Here is an 18,032-nt window from a genome sequence, read left to right on the forward strand (position 1 = left end):
ATGAAGATGCAATAGATGAAGACAATCTGCCAGAACGAGTTGGGGCAGAGTTATGTTTGCAATTAGAGATAGACGATGATATGGTGCAAGATCTTATCGATGATGCCTCACTCATCGAGGCCTAGGCATGTAAGTGTTTATGTGAAGACTTTGATTTAAAATTAAGCTTAAAGTTAATTTAAACAACTGTGTTCTGACGCTTTATTTTACTTTCTTTGTGCAGGACTTTAGTATGGCAGACCAGATTCCAGATCCCGCTTCCATGAGTGCAGATGCATTCATGGGCTTCGTTACACGGATAACGCCTCCTCAGATGGCAGAGGCTTCTCAGTACTGGGTAGCCAGAGGCACGGGTACTACGCCTCCGGGATTCACACCCGAGGGTCCGACGCCTAGGGGGGGGACGCCTATGGGTACGACGCCTGCTTCTCCCATCACGGCCGCTTCAACACCTAGGGGTGGGGCAAAGGCGGGTACGTCCTCATCTCCGTAGCACAGGAGCACTCACCGATCTCGGCGATCGTCAGGTGGAGGTGGTAGTTGTTGTGGAGGAGGGTCCACAGAAGCTTCGACCCCTCCTCGCTCACGACCCCCGTCCTACCCAGGCACACCTCTGGACACACCTCTTGGCACACCTCGGACACCTTGGGGGGCACACGATCCTAGTGCCTCCAAGCTCTATACTGTACAGGAAGATGGTTCTGTTGACATGGATAGAGTCAGGACTGAGATGCGATAGCGGATTCGCCAGCTCGCGGAGCTGCAGTTTTCGACCAGCCTTCTAACGTCTTGGGGTGATCAAGATAAGGACAAAGTCAATTACATAGTGGAGACCATCATGAGAGAGTACCAGCCTGCTCCGGGTTCTTCCGTTGTTCCGAGGAGGTGGATCAAGGGTGTTGCATGGGACATCGTGAAACATCGACGAGATGCAGCTCGAAAGGCTTTCAGGATCGCCTCGTCGAAGCCTTCGGGCATCCCACACGAGACGTGGCTGCAGATCAAGGAGGATGAGCGGATAGCGGCCACGCGGTTCAGATAGCAGCGTGAGGCCACGCATGTACGACAGATGACTAGGGGGACATCTCATCTTGGCAGCGGAGGCTTCGACACCTTTGGCTATGAGTTTGTGAGTTTCTAATCCAATCTTAACTATGGCATTTTTTAAAACGCAATGAATCATGTATTCTTATTACTTTGATTTTTGTATAAACGCAGAATCTTGCGATGCATCGAGCTCCGACACGCGAGGAGGAGTCAGATGGATATCGTAGAGGTATCTATGAAGTACTGAATGATCTTGAAGCTTCAGGAGAGCCTGTAGACTGGGAGGCCTTACAGTCTCGCTGATCGCTTGAGGTGAGACGTTAATATGTGTGAGTTGATTTAATTAAGTCAGTATATGTGAAGTAATATCAATACTAATTTTGTGAGTTGTTCTATGTGCAGGTTGCGACGCCTAGTCATTAGTGGACCAGATTTCATATATATGCTTTGTGAGACACAGACACGCTTCTGTGCCTCTTTTTTGTACAGACAGTTAGTGTTCAGATAGTTATTGTTTCCCTTATGGTTATGATTATTGTAATTGTCATTGTATAGACAGTTATTGTTTCCCTTTTTGGTTATGCTTATGGTTATTGTTAATTTTGTTTATGGTTATGGTTATCTGCATTATGGTTTTGATCAAAGTGGTTATGGCCAGTTATGGTTTTAAGTTATGGTTATGCTTTTAAGTTATGGTTATGGTTCGTTATGGTTATGCTTTTAAGTTATGGTTATGCTTTTCAGCTGGTATGGTTGTCTTTCATTGGCCTTAAATTTCATGTGAGATCCTACATGGATAGCATGTAGGAGGCGTATACATGATATGTTTTTTTTTTAAAAGTTTATGTAAAAACAAAGGGAACTCTGCCAAAATTTCTGCGCGCGGGAGCATGGTTGATTTTGGTGCTGCTCACTTTCTTGGGCAGAAGGCAGGAAGTCTGGTTGTGGCTGTGTCCATCTTTTAACTGGGCACAAGCCAGGCTACCTGCCCTCTGCCCAAGAATTTTTTTTTCTGTTATGGTCGTCGCTATGTGCGTGGAAATCTGTGTGGCAATATGCGTCGCTATGAGTGTGGCAATCTGCGTCGCTATCTACGTCTATACCTGGGTCGCAAATAGCGACAGGTTCACAGCGACGCGCTGCGTCGATGACACCTTTTTTTGTTGTAGTGGCCATGGATGTAGTTCCGCATGATCTCACCCACAAGCTCTACCAAATTCGTGCCCCGCATGCAATTTGCTTCTGATGTTACTCTTCGCCCACCTTGCAGTAGCCTAGCAAGGGCCCCAAGCGTCCATGGTAATCTTACCCAAAGTCTCCATCTCTATTGCGAACTCTCTACCTCCTTGATTGCTAGATTGGTAGATGGAAACTATAAACCCATTGTTTAACTTAGCTGTGTACAGCTTGCCAAAGCGTGGACCCACAGAACAGTGAGCACACAGTTACAAACGCCTACCGGCCGCGGCATCGTGTGAGAGAGAAATAGAGAGAGACCGCCTCGGATAGCGTCCATGCTATTTGCCTGCAAGCATGCACCTGTGCTAGAGAAATCTCTCTCTCTCTCTCTCTCTCTCTCTCTCTCTCTCTCTCTCTCTCTCTCTCTCTCTCTCTCTCTCTCTCTCTGCGTTCACACGTGCCTTGTCCTCCCGTTTTGCTTGCGCAAGCGCGAGAGAAAAATCTCTCTCTCTCTCTCTCTCTCTCTCTCTCTCTCTCTCTCTCTCTCTCCACACGTGCCTTATCCTCCCATTTTCTCTTCCAAGGGATGCAAGAATCTTTATAGATTCCACTTAATGAGGTCCTCAAAAAATATTGTAGGGACATATAATTCAGGCTTATCCTTCCAATATATGACATGCCAAAAGTAGTAGACAAATCTTTTGTCTTGTGTTGACAAGAGTACTCTCATAAAGATTTGCAGAACACGTAGAAAGCTATCGGGGTGAGGCAAAGAGAGTCTCTCGGCCCTCTCTTTTTGGAAGGAGACCGCTTGCAAACATGTAGGAAACTTCACTACATCGTTCGTTGGGAGTGCTGCACAGCCAAGGCTTCATATGAAGTCTGCTTTGAGGGCGATGGCGACTGTCTAGACATGCAGCCTTGATGCCAGAGCGACCATTGCCTAGCTTGGAATGTAGGGCATGCAACATTTGGAAGAAGGGATTCTGAGTTTACGGCACAGGAGTTTGGGATGATTTTGGTTGTGCTGGTTGTGATGCAAGTGCATGTGCATGCTTTTTAGGCTTTGTGATGACAAATTGAAGATTGGGTGAAGGTTGGACTTCAGATCTTGAGGTCAGGAGCAGCTCATGTTATCAGGTTTCATTTGTTTCTTAGGTGTAGCTTCTTTGTATTGTTTATGAGCCGTGTGGAAATGGGTAATTGTAGTGCCCTAGTGAGTTGGGTGTTCATGTTCTGTGGCAAGGTTCAAGCAGTTGGTGGCAACCAAGGCTTAAGAGTTAATGCTGGTGGGTTACACTATTCTATAAATGGCTTGTTGTAGTGGCAATTAAATGGTATGTATTTGAAACTGGGTTAGGACTCTCTACAAAAGCCCGAGACGCTTCGTAAAGGTAGGGTTTGTATGGCGGCATGGCAAACAGGGGTGCATGACTTGTTGTACTCTTTTTGTCTTTGATTAACATACATAGCTCACTGTGAGTGAGCATTGCCAAAAGAAAAAGTTCATTGTTGTTTCATTGGGTCAATACATAAATAGCTCACTGTGAGTGAGCATTGCCAAAAGAAAAAGTTCATTGTTGTTTCAGTGGGTCAATCAATTAAATGAAGAAGCTCCCCTTAATAGGTTTGGATCATTAGATACTAGTATGTGACCCGCGCATTGTTGCGGCCAAGAAAATCATGGCAATTGGATCTCTCTCTCTCTCTCTCATACATACACACTCACACGCACACAATGGAAACGTAGTCCTTGGAATCACTATAGAAAGATAACAATGAATATGTATACCTTCTCTCTATCTTTCTATCTCTCTAGAAAAGCATGGTAATTGGATCTCTCTGTCTCTCTCCCTCATACACACACACACACACACACACACACACACACACACACACACACACACAATGGAATAGTATTCCTAGGAATCACATGTAGGTCTTTGATATCTCTTTTATCACCTTCTTTCCTCCATTTCTCAATTCTTTTAAGTTGAAGACTCTCTCTCTCTCTCTCTCTCTCTCTCTCTCTCTCTCTCTCTCCACATGGAGTGCTTTCGGCCGATCGGTTGCGATCAACTCATCCTTCACATGACTTCTAAAAAATTTGAGTTGTCCATATCTCTCCACTCATCAATCAATGACAATGTACCACATTTCTACTAACTTGCTACTATTGCACCATGCTATCAAAACCATGGCTTGCCAATATACGGGCTTCTCATGACTCTCACTTGGTTGGAGGTAGACAGGTTTTGATGCTTCGTAGTCATTTTGGTGGGCTACCAAGTTGCCAAGGAAAGGCTCTCTCTCTCTCTCTCATATACACACACACACACACACTGTGACAGTGACACGCACCCACGCACGCACACAGAGAGCGTGTACACACACATGTAAACTATCAGGTGCACAATTTTGGCTACTACAATCTGTATGTTTTTGAAAAAGGTTGGAATTGCATATTCTACATTCTCTCTCTCTCTCTCTCTCTCTCTCTCTCTCATACACACACACACAAATTGACAACAACTTGTTAGACTCACAAATTTGACTATTGCAAGTCGTTGGGAAAGGATGGAGTTGCAATCTGAACTACTTTATTCAATTTTTTAAGGCTGGGACTCAACATCTTAATATCGGCATTGATCCAACGGGCCATGGAAATCAACCAAAAATGCGACATGTAGAGGCCCTCTCCTTCCTCTAATTCTTTTAGGTCCATTATAAAGAGTATAAATAATGGACTATTGAGTAATAGTAGAAACTATTCTGTACCCAAGTGCCTGAGAAAAACCTAGGTTTAGTGCAATCCCACCTGCAAAATTCTCAATTATATCTTATGCACCTTAGAGGCCCCTGCCATGTGACATAAGGAAAGGGCTTTTGGGGAGGAGGGGGGGGGGGGGGGGGGGGGGGGGGGGGGGTGGTGGAGGCCAAGGCAAAGAAAGAGAGAGAATGGATTGGGTGCCAAGGAAAGGGGCATCTCTCTCTCTCTCTCTCTCTCTCTCTCTCTCTCTCTCTCTCTCTCTCTCTCGCTCGGACGGGCCACACACTTGTAAAATGTAATTTGAAGATTAGGACACCCACAACATTGCAAAAAAAACATAGGTTTACTGTAATTCCACCTAAAAATTTCAAGATTTACCTTTAATTTTTTAAAATTTTTGTTTTCAGCAACACTCACTCAACGATATTGAATTAAAAACATAAAAAATACAACATCACCATGCTCCAACTGAGCCATGGATGCAAAAAGAATGACACTTAACATCACAACCTTAACTTTTAAATTTAAAGACCACCTCCAAAGTTCAAAGAAACTACAAAGTTCAGAAAACCTAAATCAAATTTTAGAGAATCTACAAAGTCCAAAGAAGTTTACTGCAAAAACCTTCAAATTTTATAGTAAATTTGCCTCTAATTTTTTTTTGGGAAAAATCATAGTATAGACAAATGCTTGAAAAAACCTAGATCTAGTGTAATCTCACCTATAGATTTAGAAAATTATCTCTATACGTACAAAGTATTAAAAAATTAAGTGTAAAAGCCTTCAATTATAATAAAGTTACCCCTAAAATTTCTCATATCTAAGTTTTTCATGTTTTTGGAAAAAAACATTGCGTCTCAACTCGATTTAGTGTAACCCCTCTATGATTTGCCTCAAAAAATTTAATTTGCCTTTAAGCGGTTGAAAAAATCTAGGCTATGTGTAAATCTCACCTACAAATTTTGAGATTTATTTTTAAATTCTAAGTCAACCCGAAGGAACCACAAAGCTCACAAAAATGTAGCATAAGAACCTTCAAAAATATTGAAGAGTTGTTGGAGTTGCCTTCCATTGTCCGCCTTTGCCATCTGTTGAGGTCCGCTCCTGCCTTGGGTATGACGCTTTCTGCCTTGGATTCATTGGATCAAACTTTTTTTATTACGTCGATTCTCGATTCTCGATTGCAGATTTCATCGATTGTTGATGTAAGACCAATGTTTATTCTCCCTTCCCTTTGACTCTAGTTACGTTGTGAGAGTCCTCTCTCTCTCTCTCTCTCTCTCTCTCTCTCTCTCTCACACACACACACTCACACACACACACACACACACACACACACACACAGAGCATGATTCGCATGGACCATTCTCTATTTCTTAGCACACTCATCCACACATAAAAGTATAGAATGGTTCTCTCTCTCTCTCTCTCTCTCTCACACACACACACACACGTGCACACACACATGTACACACACAATGTGTTTAAGACATCCACAACAAATTATTAGACTCCCATGGATGAATTGTCGAGCTCATTGCACTTCATTAATGCAATGCAAATGTGAAAGACCTCCGCAACGCTCCAATATCACAGCAAATGGCACGTCAAACTCTATCTCTCATACACACACTTGCAAACAACGGGTCTCTCTCTCTCTCTCTCTCTCTCTCTCACACACACACACACACACACACACACAAACACGAATGTGCCAAGATCGAAGATCATTTACTACATGGAAAATTCATTGTCAAAGCATGTTGAGAGAGGTTCATTGTGCAAGCATATTGAGAGAGGTTAATTGGGCAACAAGTAGAGGGGAGTTCTTCATGGCCTTCAAAATACAAAGTAGAGCTACTCTTTAAATGGCTTTCAAAAAAGAAGTAGTCAAGTGGTCACCCTTGACATTTGAGGACACAAGTGAAACTCCATGGCCTTTCCATTATAAATGTACTTAGAGTACTACTTTTTTGACTTGGAATTACCAAGACTAAGTTCTAATCTTTTGACTTTACATTGTCAGCAATCAATCAATCAAAAAGTCTTTTCATTTTTTACCATCTAAGTACTTAATTTTTCACTTTTGCATTTCAAATGAAATGTTTCCAAAGGTTTTCTTTGAAATGAACCAGAGTGTGACATGTGGAGGCTCTCTCCTTCCTTCAAAATTTTAAGCTGTATTGTAAAGAGTATAGATATAGATTACAAGAGCTATTCCCTCTTGTCTTGGTTACTTGACACGGAGAGAGAAAGAGGTAAACATACCTAGAAAAGTCTTCAATTATCTCTCCATGGATGTGGCACAACCTTTTTTCAGCCTCTTTAGTCCTTTGATCTATTATTTTCTCTAAGGAAGGGATGTGAGAGCTTCTAAACAATTAACACTAGTTTGGTAACCTAAAAGAACAAACACTACTAGCGGCTCTTCAGGCTATCAATGCAAAAAGAGCAACACAACCAACACTTTTTGGAGTTCCTTGTGGCATTGATATGTGCGTCGATAATATTGTTTGTGATGTCAATGCAAATATCAATGCACATACCGATTGTGATATCAACACTTTGCACGGGCAAAACAGTTTTGAGCTTATTCACAGCACGAAGCAGATCCACCTCCCCCTTTGTGTTGCAGGTTAGCTCTCTCTCTCTCTCAATTGTGCAGTCATGCACAAAACAGACACATACATTGCATATCTACACATATATAGTGTAGATTTGTATACACACAATAGAACACAAGCACATATACTCACATAATTCAAGGAAATTTAATAAAAAAGTTTTTTTTAACGATTAGTGATTAATTAAAAGGTAAAAGATTTCATTGTTATTTTTGTTAATTAATGGTAATTGTTTTGAATATCAATGTAAAAGTAATTTAGATTATAATTTTTAACTTTTATGATTTGTTTATTTTTAAAATATAAGATTTAGATTTTTATTTTGTTATCAACTTGTATTAAGTTTAAAAATTGAATTGAGATTATAAGGGGCTATGAAAGTTCAGTTTAAAAATTGAATTGAGATTGTAAGGGCATCTTCATAGCACCAATGCACTTAAGTCACTGACATAAGATAAAAATAGTTCTATTTTGAATGACGATTTCAGTTAAAGAACAATTCTACAATTGGGTAGGGATGAATACAATTTGAAAATAGTTTCAAAAGAATCGGGGTAAAATCAAAGCACCGAAAGGATGAAAAGTTTTGGATGACTTCTTAATCCCTAGAAGAAGAGAAGGTGCACCTTCAAGTTATACGCTCGTAGAAAAGAAAAGAAAGAAAAAGGGGATTTAGTGATGGTTTAATTAAAGTAAATATTATGGGTTAGGAAACCTCGATTAAAGCAATGAAGATTTCCATGGTGACTGTCACTAAATAATAAGACCTTGAAGATATACACCACGGATTGGGAAGATCCGCGTTTCAAGGAGGAGGAAAAGGCCAAACAAAAATTTTTGTCTCCAAAATGATTTGTGCTCTCTCTCTCTCTCTCTCTCTCTCTCTCTCACACACACACACACACTCACACACACACACACACACACACACACTCGTGAGGTAGCTACCTACCACGTGCATGTCACTGCCCGGACACATCTCCCTCATGTTGTATCATGATTGAAAAGGTTAGGAATCCGCTGATTAATGACCTCCATTTTATCTTGAAAATCTTATCACCACCACCACTCCCGAGTCTCTCTCTCTCTCTCACACACACACACACACACACACACACACACACACACACACACACACACAGGGTGCGCACATGCTGAAGAAAACTAGCCGCTGCGGCAATTTTTGCTGATGTGGCTTGAAGATTCGTCCGCAACGTCTAAATCCTTGAAAGTAGGATCTCTCATGTAGTTGACCGCAGCCGCATCTAATTTTGGAGTTGAAGGTTAAATCACCATAGCAAAACTCTCTCACATGTGCGGGAAGAGCTCCCTGCAGCTTCCACCTTGCTTTTTGGCTCCAGGGGCTACAGGGAAATGCCCTTTGCATGTGTGCACCCTTTCACACACACACACACACACAGTCTCACACGCGGGCGGGTGCATGCACACCCCAGTCGATATGTTCTTTCTCCCGCGCTCTTGCTTGCCACATTGTGTCTCTTGCGGTTCATGGGGAAATCTATGCCTACCTTCTTCGCCCACTATTAGAATCAACAGGTTTCTTTCCTTTGCTCTCTTTTCTTATTGCAATCTTGTTGCTTTACGGCTCCAACTTGGCTAATTTGGCCCATTAGGGTTTTGTCTCTCCTCTGACTTCTCATTATCTTCCTTGCATTTGTGCAAGAATTTTGAGCTGGGTTTCCACATTTTGAGCAAGGGTTAGGAACCTTCGCATTTGAAGTTGCTCTAATGAAGCATTTGGAACTCTTGCTGAGACCACAAACTGCCTTACAATGACCTAAAGAGGCCCGAATTCAGAAGCAAGCGTTGGACTCTACACGACGTGACTAATATGCCCACCATGATGACTTTTATCTGTACTTGTGCCAGGATTTTGAGCTTGGGTTTTCTTCTATCACATTCCTGCCTGTGCCAAGGTATGGCATCCTTTTGCATTTGAAGTTGCTTTAATGAAGCATTGGGAACTCTTGTCTGAGATCAAAAATCGTCACACCGTGACCTCGAGAAGGGCAAAACAGCTTGTCACAACCATACGGTGGACCCCAGAAGAGCACCACTACATGCCCATCACGATGGTTTTCTTGCTTTTGTAAGCATGCTATTGCTGGTCCTTGCAGCATCCACGATTCATGTGTTCAAGAGCAAGCATGCTCAGAACACCCTTTCTAGAAGCCTTTCAAAAGGAATAACACTTGATTCTGCAACTCTCCAACCAGTGGCAGCTCTTCATGCTGGTTGGAAACAACAAATAGTGATGTGGATGGTAATAATTGGAGAGGGTTTACACGTAGCTGCAAAGAGCTGGTAGCAAGGAGCCTCTCTCTCTCTCTCTCTCTCTCTCTCTCTCTCTCTCTCTAGCGGCTACCTTGGTACCCTATAGATCTCCAAACACGCTTCAGTTGTGAACTCCACTAGCTATGGAGATATGCTAGAGCTGGGCAACTAGATCTTTGTGTGCTGATGCCATTAAATACATTCTGCAAAATCCTTTGTGCCGCCTATGTGGATTCTACCGTGCAGGTCATCATCTCGGGAAGCCCTGTCTGTGATGCATTGCCTTACCTGGTTTAGTGTGAAAGTCATATGTACACCATTAGTCCCACAAGCAGTTAAAGTAGGCGTGCCCTCTCGTGTTCACCCGGCATGCAGGCGTACGGGCTCTCGAGCTGGCATGGTCTCTTGAGGGTTCTGCTCTACAACGTGCGCTAAAATGAAGAAACAGGCGTTGGATGGAGCACAAGCACTTGCGGCAAACATGCTGAAGGCGTCAGATTGAGACCCATTGATCAAACCTCCTCCAGCCGCACCACCATTGCCATCTGTTAGCATTTGGGGATTCCCAACAAGGAGAGATGTATGATGAGACACATTTTTCCCAAACGTTGCATGGAAGTTTAGAAATTGGAACCCCCTATGAAAGGTGTAGTTGGACTTTCTAAAAGTTGATTGTATTACTTGAACAAGGCCACATGAGAGCTCACTTTGCAACTTGGAAGTTCTTAACATGGTACCATATGATTTGATTCAAGTTTCAAGCAAGCTTGTTGGATCTTTATAAATGTAGATATATGTGTGCATGAAAGTAAACCTCTTTTGCGGTTGTCTATGTATGTGTATGTTTGCTTTGAGGTTAAAGAGGGAAACAATTTGATTCCATGGTCAAGAGAATATGGCGTATCAATCTGGATGCTTTGAAGTGGGGAGAGAGAGAGAGAGAGAGAGAGAGAGAGAGAGAGAGTAAGTACATGTATTCCAGCATTGGCAGGCCTTGTGATTTTATCACTTGCTATTCTTAGATTTAACTATCCACATTGTTAAACCACTAGCGGTGATCTGCTTTTTATAAGGTCCATTATTTCAAGCTCTTTAGATTACAAAGCCAATATGACCGAGAGAGAGTAAAGAGCACTCTCTTTATCCATACATGCCTGGAGATCATACTTATCTATGCATGATGGATAGTGAAGTAATAACGACAATTTCTCCCTAGTCACCCGTTGATTTTCTTTAATACATATGAGTTACTCTTTGATTGCTTGTTCTAGAGTTTTTACTTACCTAAATTACTCAATGCAGGAGATAATTGTCATAAACTAGAGGCAACTCAGTATTGAACTTTTTAATGCTAAACTTTGAACGAACATTATTTTCTAAAGAAATATATTATTATTATAATTACTATTTTTTAAAAATTATAACTTCTCAATCGAATGAAGGGTGTGCGAGTGTTGTATATGTGCGTAGAGGCAGAGAGAGAGAGAGAGAGAGAGAGAGAGAGAGAGAGAGAGAGAGAGAGAGAGTTCTATTATCGTTCTCGGAGGTCAAATATGACCTATGGGACCAAATGATGTGAACATGTCACATGGTGTGAGTGGAGGTCATAAGTGACTCTCGATGCTAAAAAATGGTTGAAATGAATGTCACAATAGAGAGTCCACATCGTGGTTGGGAGAGGAAGGTATGTAGGGAGAGCTCATGGCTGAATATATGTGGAAAAGAGGACTTAATGTGGTCAAAAGATGAGCACTCAAGTAGTGTGTGGTAATCACTCTCTCGCACTTGACGAGGACATAAGGTGCAAAGTCGATGAGACTCCTCGTCAGTGCCCCAATGTCATGTCTCGTAGCGTAGAGAATGGGAGCTAAGACGAATGGAGGTAATGGTGCGGTTTGCACTCAATGGGATGGGCTCAAGGATGTAGGGATGGGTTCGGTTACCGCGTTCGGAGAAGAAGAGAGATTTGTAGTTTGGGGCAATGTGTGTTGTGTAATGGCTGAAGCGAGAACCTCTAGATTTCTCCCAAGCCGTGATACATTGGTGTTGTAAGAAGGTCTCATTAACTTGGGAGTCGATCGACGCATCCTTGACCAAGTGACATGCATCCCATCTTCCAAACCATTTCTTGATGTCAAGCATCCACCCCGAACTTAGTATTTTGCTCTTTGCATGTCTTTTGGACCTTTTGACTTTGCTTCATATGCGATTCTAGGAAGTCGATACAAAGGGTTACGTTGTGTCTTAAGCATGTACACTACAACCCTTTGCATGTCCAAGACCTCAATGGGAAGCGATCCGGACTCAAGAAGTAAGAGAAAGTAGGGTGTTTGTGTTTTGACTTGGAGAAAGTTGGTGAGAAAACTCTTTTGGACATTTTCAAACTCTTTCCAAGTAGAATTCCTGATGCTACCATCTCACACCTCCATTCCATAAAGAAGCACCGGTGTCACCAATGTGTCAAAGAGGTACTTTTTGAGAGTCCAACATTTGATCTCTCCAGCATTGCACATGTTCTCAAATGTATAATAAGCCCTCTTTCTGGCTTCCAAGCGACGCATTGCGCAATCCTTTCATCTATGAGTGGATGGAACCTCAAGGCCAAGGTACTTGAAGTTATCTACCACTTCAAGTTGCTCATTGTTGTATACAATGCACCGATTTTCATCATTGAGGGTCTTTACAAGCATAACCTTGGTTTTGGATCCATTTACGATCAGTCTGCTATGTAGGCAAAAGCATTCCAAGATACTCATAAGCTTTTGTGCATCTTCTAAGGTATGTGCCAAGAGCACTACATCATCGGCATAAAGCAAAAGCATGATCACCGCATTTTCGATCTTAACCTCTTCTATGCCTTCTTGTTGTATAAAATCAAGAACCATGCATTCCAATTCATCAATGAGTAGCCCAAAGAGGGTTGGGGAAAGTGGGCATCCTTGTTTGACACCAATGGTGCTTGTAAAAAATTATGAAATTCCATCTCCCATACGTAGTCAACATATCACTTTTTGGTAGATGCGAAAGACTGCATGCATAAATGCTCTTGTCACTTGAAGGCTTTGCATATATCTCCAAAGATTTCCTCACAGTACCGTGTCAAAAGCTTTCTTGAAATCCACAAAGCAACAATACAACTTTTTTCCTTTTAATCGAAACGCTTCCATAAGAACTTGAACAGTCACAAGGTGATCAATAGTGCTATGATGCTTTCGAAAACCTACTTGGCCTAGCGCACATTTACCATTCTTTTCATCCCATTCACTTATCTTCATCTCCATGATACATCCAAATAACTTTTCCATCAAAGAACCAACCATTATAGTGCGATAGTTGTTCACATTGTTTACATCTCCTCCTTTGTGCAAAGGTTTGATCCAATTTTCACTCCAATCATGAGGCATGCCATGCTGAAGTGCAAGGTTAAACATATCGCATATCCAATATCGTGTTTTCTTGCTTGTCCATTTAATTATTTCAGCCTTGACACCTTGAAGGTTCCCTGCCTTGCGGGTAGCAAGTTTCTCAAGCGCGCAACATACATTTTCAATGGTAAAGAAGGGAGGCATAAACGAAAGGGAGCTACAACACTCCATCTTATCAACATTGGGTTTCTTATAGAGGTTCTTGCAATGCATATACATATCCTCAAGAGTCAAGTCACCAAAGCTCTCAACACGCTTGCCTTTTAGATTTTGCCAAAACTTTCCACATGCATGTGCTTCCTCTTGCACTAAAAGAAGTTTTTTTTTTACTTCCCACCTTCTCCTCTTTTTTTGAACAAGTTCTTTGTATGTGTGTGAATGTTCCAAGTAACTTTCCTTGTCTTTGCTTGCATCCAGCCTCAGTGAGTGTTTTTGAGCTTGACTACATTCCATGTCGAACTATTTCTTCTTGGTGCTACCCTTCTTAGATCTTTTTCAAGACATGTGTTTCACTGAATATTTACATGGACGACTTGTGTGTCTATTCTCTATTGAGAGAAGACCATATAGATCATCTGAGAAAGGTATTCGAAAAATGCAGAACGTATAGGATTTGCCTCGACCCAGAAAAATGTGTATTCATGGTACGACAAGGTAAAATCTTAGGCCACATAGTGTCGGCTAATGGAATTACCACTGGTGAAGACAAGGTAAAGGTGATCATAGAATTTCCAAGACCAAACACTGTACGAGAGGTACAATCATTTATGGGACGTTGTGGATACTACCGACATTTTATCTGCATGTACGCTGTAATAGCAAAACCCTTGTATAGTCTAATCATGCTCTTCATTTGGACAAATGAATGTGAGGATTCATTCCAGAAACTAAAAGATGCACTGGTATGTGCACCAATTCTAAAAGCACCAGATTGGTCAAAGATCTTCCATGTACATGTAGATGCTTCAGCATTTGCAATAGGCTGTATATTAGCACAACCAGATGAGGGTAAGACGGATTTTCCAATCAGTTATGCTAGTAGACAACTCAACAGTGTAGAAAAGAATTATACTACCACTAAAAGAGAAGGATTGGGTATGATATATGCGGTAAAGAAATTTCGGCATTACTTACTCGCGAACAAATTCACATTCTTTGTGGATCATCAGGCACTCTTGTACTTAGTAAACAAACCTTGTAACACGGGACGAATTGTAAGATGGTTCATTGTGTTGCTGGAGTTTGATTTTACAGTAGTAGTTAAGAAAGGAAAAACTCATCAAAGAGCAGACCATCTTTCTCAATTACTAAATGGCGAAAAAGCTATCGGAGTAGATGATGATCTCCCAGACGCATACCTGTTTAATATAGAGATGGTACCGAAATGGTCAAAGCAAATTATTCCATTGCTGACATATGGAATGAATCTTGACGACAAACACATGGTGGAAGACATTAGAAAAGCATGAAATTACACAATGCTTGCGGGAAGAATGTACCATCATGGAAACGATGGGATTCTAAGGTTGTGTATAGGCCCTGAGGAGTACGAAGCGTATCTAGAGAAGGCCCATACACAAACAGGGGGATTCCATAGAGGAAATCAAATGATGTATGAACAATTAAGAAGACTTGGAGTGTATTGGCCAGGAATGGCAGGCGATGTAGCTAATTACATCAAGAAATGCGACTTTTGCACATCCAATACCACTGTGGATTATGCCACATTATACCAAGTGACAGTAGCACCCGCATGGAGTCATGCAATTGTGGAATATTTGACTAATAAGGAGCTGCCACGAGATTGGTCTAAAGCCAGACAAAAGGCTTTACAAATCGAAGCGAATAGGTATACCCTCATTAGTGACCAATTGTATAAAACAGGAACTGATGACCAACTGAGGTTAGTTCCTCATGAAAATGACTACTTTCCATTATTGGAACAAGCTCATGCAGGCATAGCAGGAGGTCATTTTTCAGTAGAGAGAACCGTAAAAATCATTATGGTTGCAGGTATATGGTGGCCGACCATGATTCAAGATGCAGCAGAATTCGTGAAAAGATGTGATGAATGTCAATGCACTAAGGTACCAGTTAAAAGAGACGAAATGCCTTTAAGACCAATGATGAGTGCTCGAGCATTCGCTAAATGGGGATTGGACTTTGTGGGTCCTATCACTCCACCAGCGTATCGTTCACAAGCACAATATATCATAGTGGCCACGGATTACATGACCAAATGGGTGGAAGCAAAAGCCACAACGAAAGCAGACGCTAGAACCACGGCACAATTCTTATATGAATATGTGTTTACACGTTATGGCCTTCCAATCGAGCTGGTGAGTGATAGAGGGACACACTTTGTAAATGAAGTTATCCAACATCTCTTAAATGAGTTTATGGTAATTCATCGCAAATCTGCACCCTATCATCCACAAGCCAATGGCCAAGCAGAAGCGACCAACAAAATATTGTGCACAGTTCTTATGAAACTGGTTAGTGAAACAAAAACAGATTGGGATCAGATGCTCTATTCGGCATTGTGGGCTTATCGAGTTGCATATAAAACAACACTCAATGCTACACCATTTAATACGGTATATGGGTTAAATACAATATTGCCTATTGACTTTTTGATCCCCACACTAAGGGTAGCCACACAATTGGACTAGACGGGGCATGAACTCTCAGAACGGTTAGAGGACCTTGAAAAATTAGATGAGTTACGACTCAATGTTGTAGCGGCCATATATGCAAAAAAGAGACAACAGAAAGAGTTTTTTGACAAGCATGTCAAGAACAAGGACTTTAAAAAGGGCGACTATGTCTTAGTATACACCCTTAAAGAGCATGCCAAAAAGCTAAAGAAAAGGGGAATGGGGCCTTATTTGATCCAAGAAATATCGTCCCGCGGAGCAGTAAAACTGTCGACACTAGATGGAAAAGAAATGCCGAACTGGATTAGTGGGTGTCGTTTAAAAAAATATCATCTACCTTTAACACCGGAAATGTTGTTTCAACTGCATTATGGAAAAACCTATAGACAGGAACAACAAAGAATTCAGGACCAGGCACAACAAGAAGCAAAGGCACGGATTGCTAAACGAAAGCAGTTTCTCAAGACAATAAACATGGTCACCCCAATGATGCCTGACGAATATCCTCTTTCAACATCCCAACCAATCGAAGCGGATATACAAAGCGACGAATTAGAAAAGACCATGACAGACCTTAGGGCTTAGGACGATAGCATCATTGACGATGTGGAAGATACGTGGTGTAGTCCTTACATAAAAGCTTATGCAGGCACAAAACAAGTGGAAATCTATGCATTGCTTGACACTGGAGCAAAAATGAGTGTCATCAGCTTTGAGCTCTTTCACAAACTTGGACCAATGAAGACGATCCCAGAGACACACCGATTGAAAGTAGCATCGTGAGATGAGGTGACCACGTTGTGGTCTATTATAATACCAATCATAGTGCAGGCACACCCGTACACTACAAAATTCCATGTAGTGCCAGCAAGTAGATCAACAATGCCATGTATCTTAGCAGTGTCATGGATGAAAGCTAACAGGGTATTCATTAATTTGGATACTAATGAAGCACTGTTCAGAAATGAAAACTTTTCAGAACCCTTCTTATCATATAAACAATTCATGTCAAGGAGGAAACAAAAGACAATACAACCACAAAGATCTGCCCAACAACAAACAAAGTTTACAAGACCAGCAACGTCTTATCAAAAATCAACAACCATGTAGGAAACCAGGCAAGTTTGGGTACGGCGTACTGAGCTGACCGAGGCACAATTACATCAAAAGAGGAAATACAAAGTTTGGATAAGACACGACAACCTGATTCCTATAAAAAAGGAGTCAGAAGAACAGACAAAACACCGAAAGCTACCAAAACTTCAAAGAACCATAGTCAATCTGTCGAATACGCAACGGACTATATTGGTATGGCGGCCAAAATTGCCAATTCAAAACGGGCCAACAACACCAGAAGGGAGGCCAAAGGTGACAATCGAGCAATTATCTACAACTGTCAAGGTCAAGCAACATCATGCAAACAGCATGAGGAAACAAACAGAATCAACAACAAAAACTACAAGGATCTATAAGACCCAAGTCATCAACGCAGAAAGAAAGAATGTTCCACCAGATACGACAATATCGACTTCAAAGGAACCACATACGCCAATTCAAAACCAGTGGAAAACAATCAAACAAAGAGAGGCAGATTTACAACTACTCCTTGCAAAGAAAATATGCCAGCCAACTCAAACTACCACAGGAAGCCTCAACGACAAATGCCAATAAGCGAATCGCTTATACCTTTCTCTTACACTGCATAAATTCTTTGTACATGCATTGACTGCACATGCATATAGGGCTATATTACAAAGCTTGCATTAGCACGAGTTCACACCCATGCACAGCACATACCCTTGAAGATGCCCTGTCGTCCGGGAGGACTCCAACTAGGAGAGGGGGGAGGCATTCCAAATGCGGACTCATGTCATCTATTAGAGGGCAATGTTTGTGAGCAATTTTTCAACCATTTTTGCGTTTTATTGTGTGATTTTGGGAAAAAGAATATGCCCTCATAATTAATCAGAATTGGGGACCAAATCATTATTCAGGAGCCCCTAGGGATGTGTATAGACTATAAAGAGAGTCAAAT

General features: G+C 41.6%; 1 long non-coding RNA gene across 1 annotated transcript; it reads left to right on the top strand.

Annotated features, from left to right (window-relative positions):
• Positions 1–241: 241 nt before the first annotated feature.
• Positions 242–1,353, top strand: LOC147446920 (uncharacterized). Its single transcript, XR_015189703.1, has 2 exons — positions 242–1,129; positions 1,219–1,353. It is a non-coding gene; the product is annotated as an uncharacterized LOC147446920 (long non-coding RNA).
• Positions 1,354–18,032: the final 16,679 nt, after the last annotated feature.

This window comes from Adiantum capillus-veneris, chromosome 11 (genome assembly GCF_014529385.1).
Source record: "Adiantum capillus-veneris isolate H3 chromosome 11, ASM1452938v2, whole genome shotgun sequence".
Lineage (NCBI taxonomy): Eukaryota > Viridiplantae > Streptophyta > Polypodiopsida > Polypodiales > Pteridaceae > Adiantum > Adiantum capillus-veneris.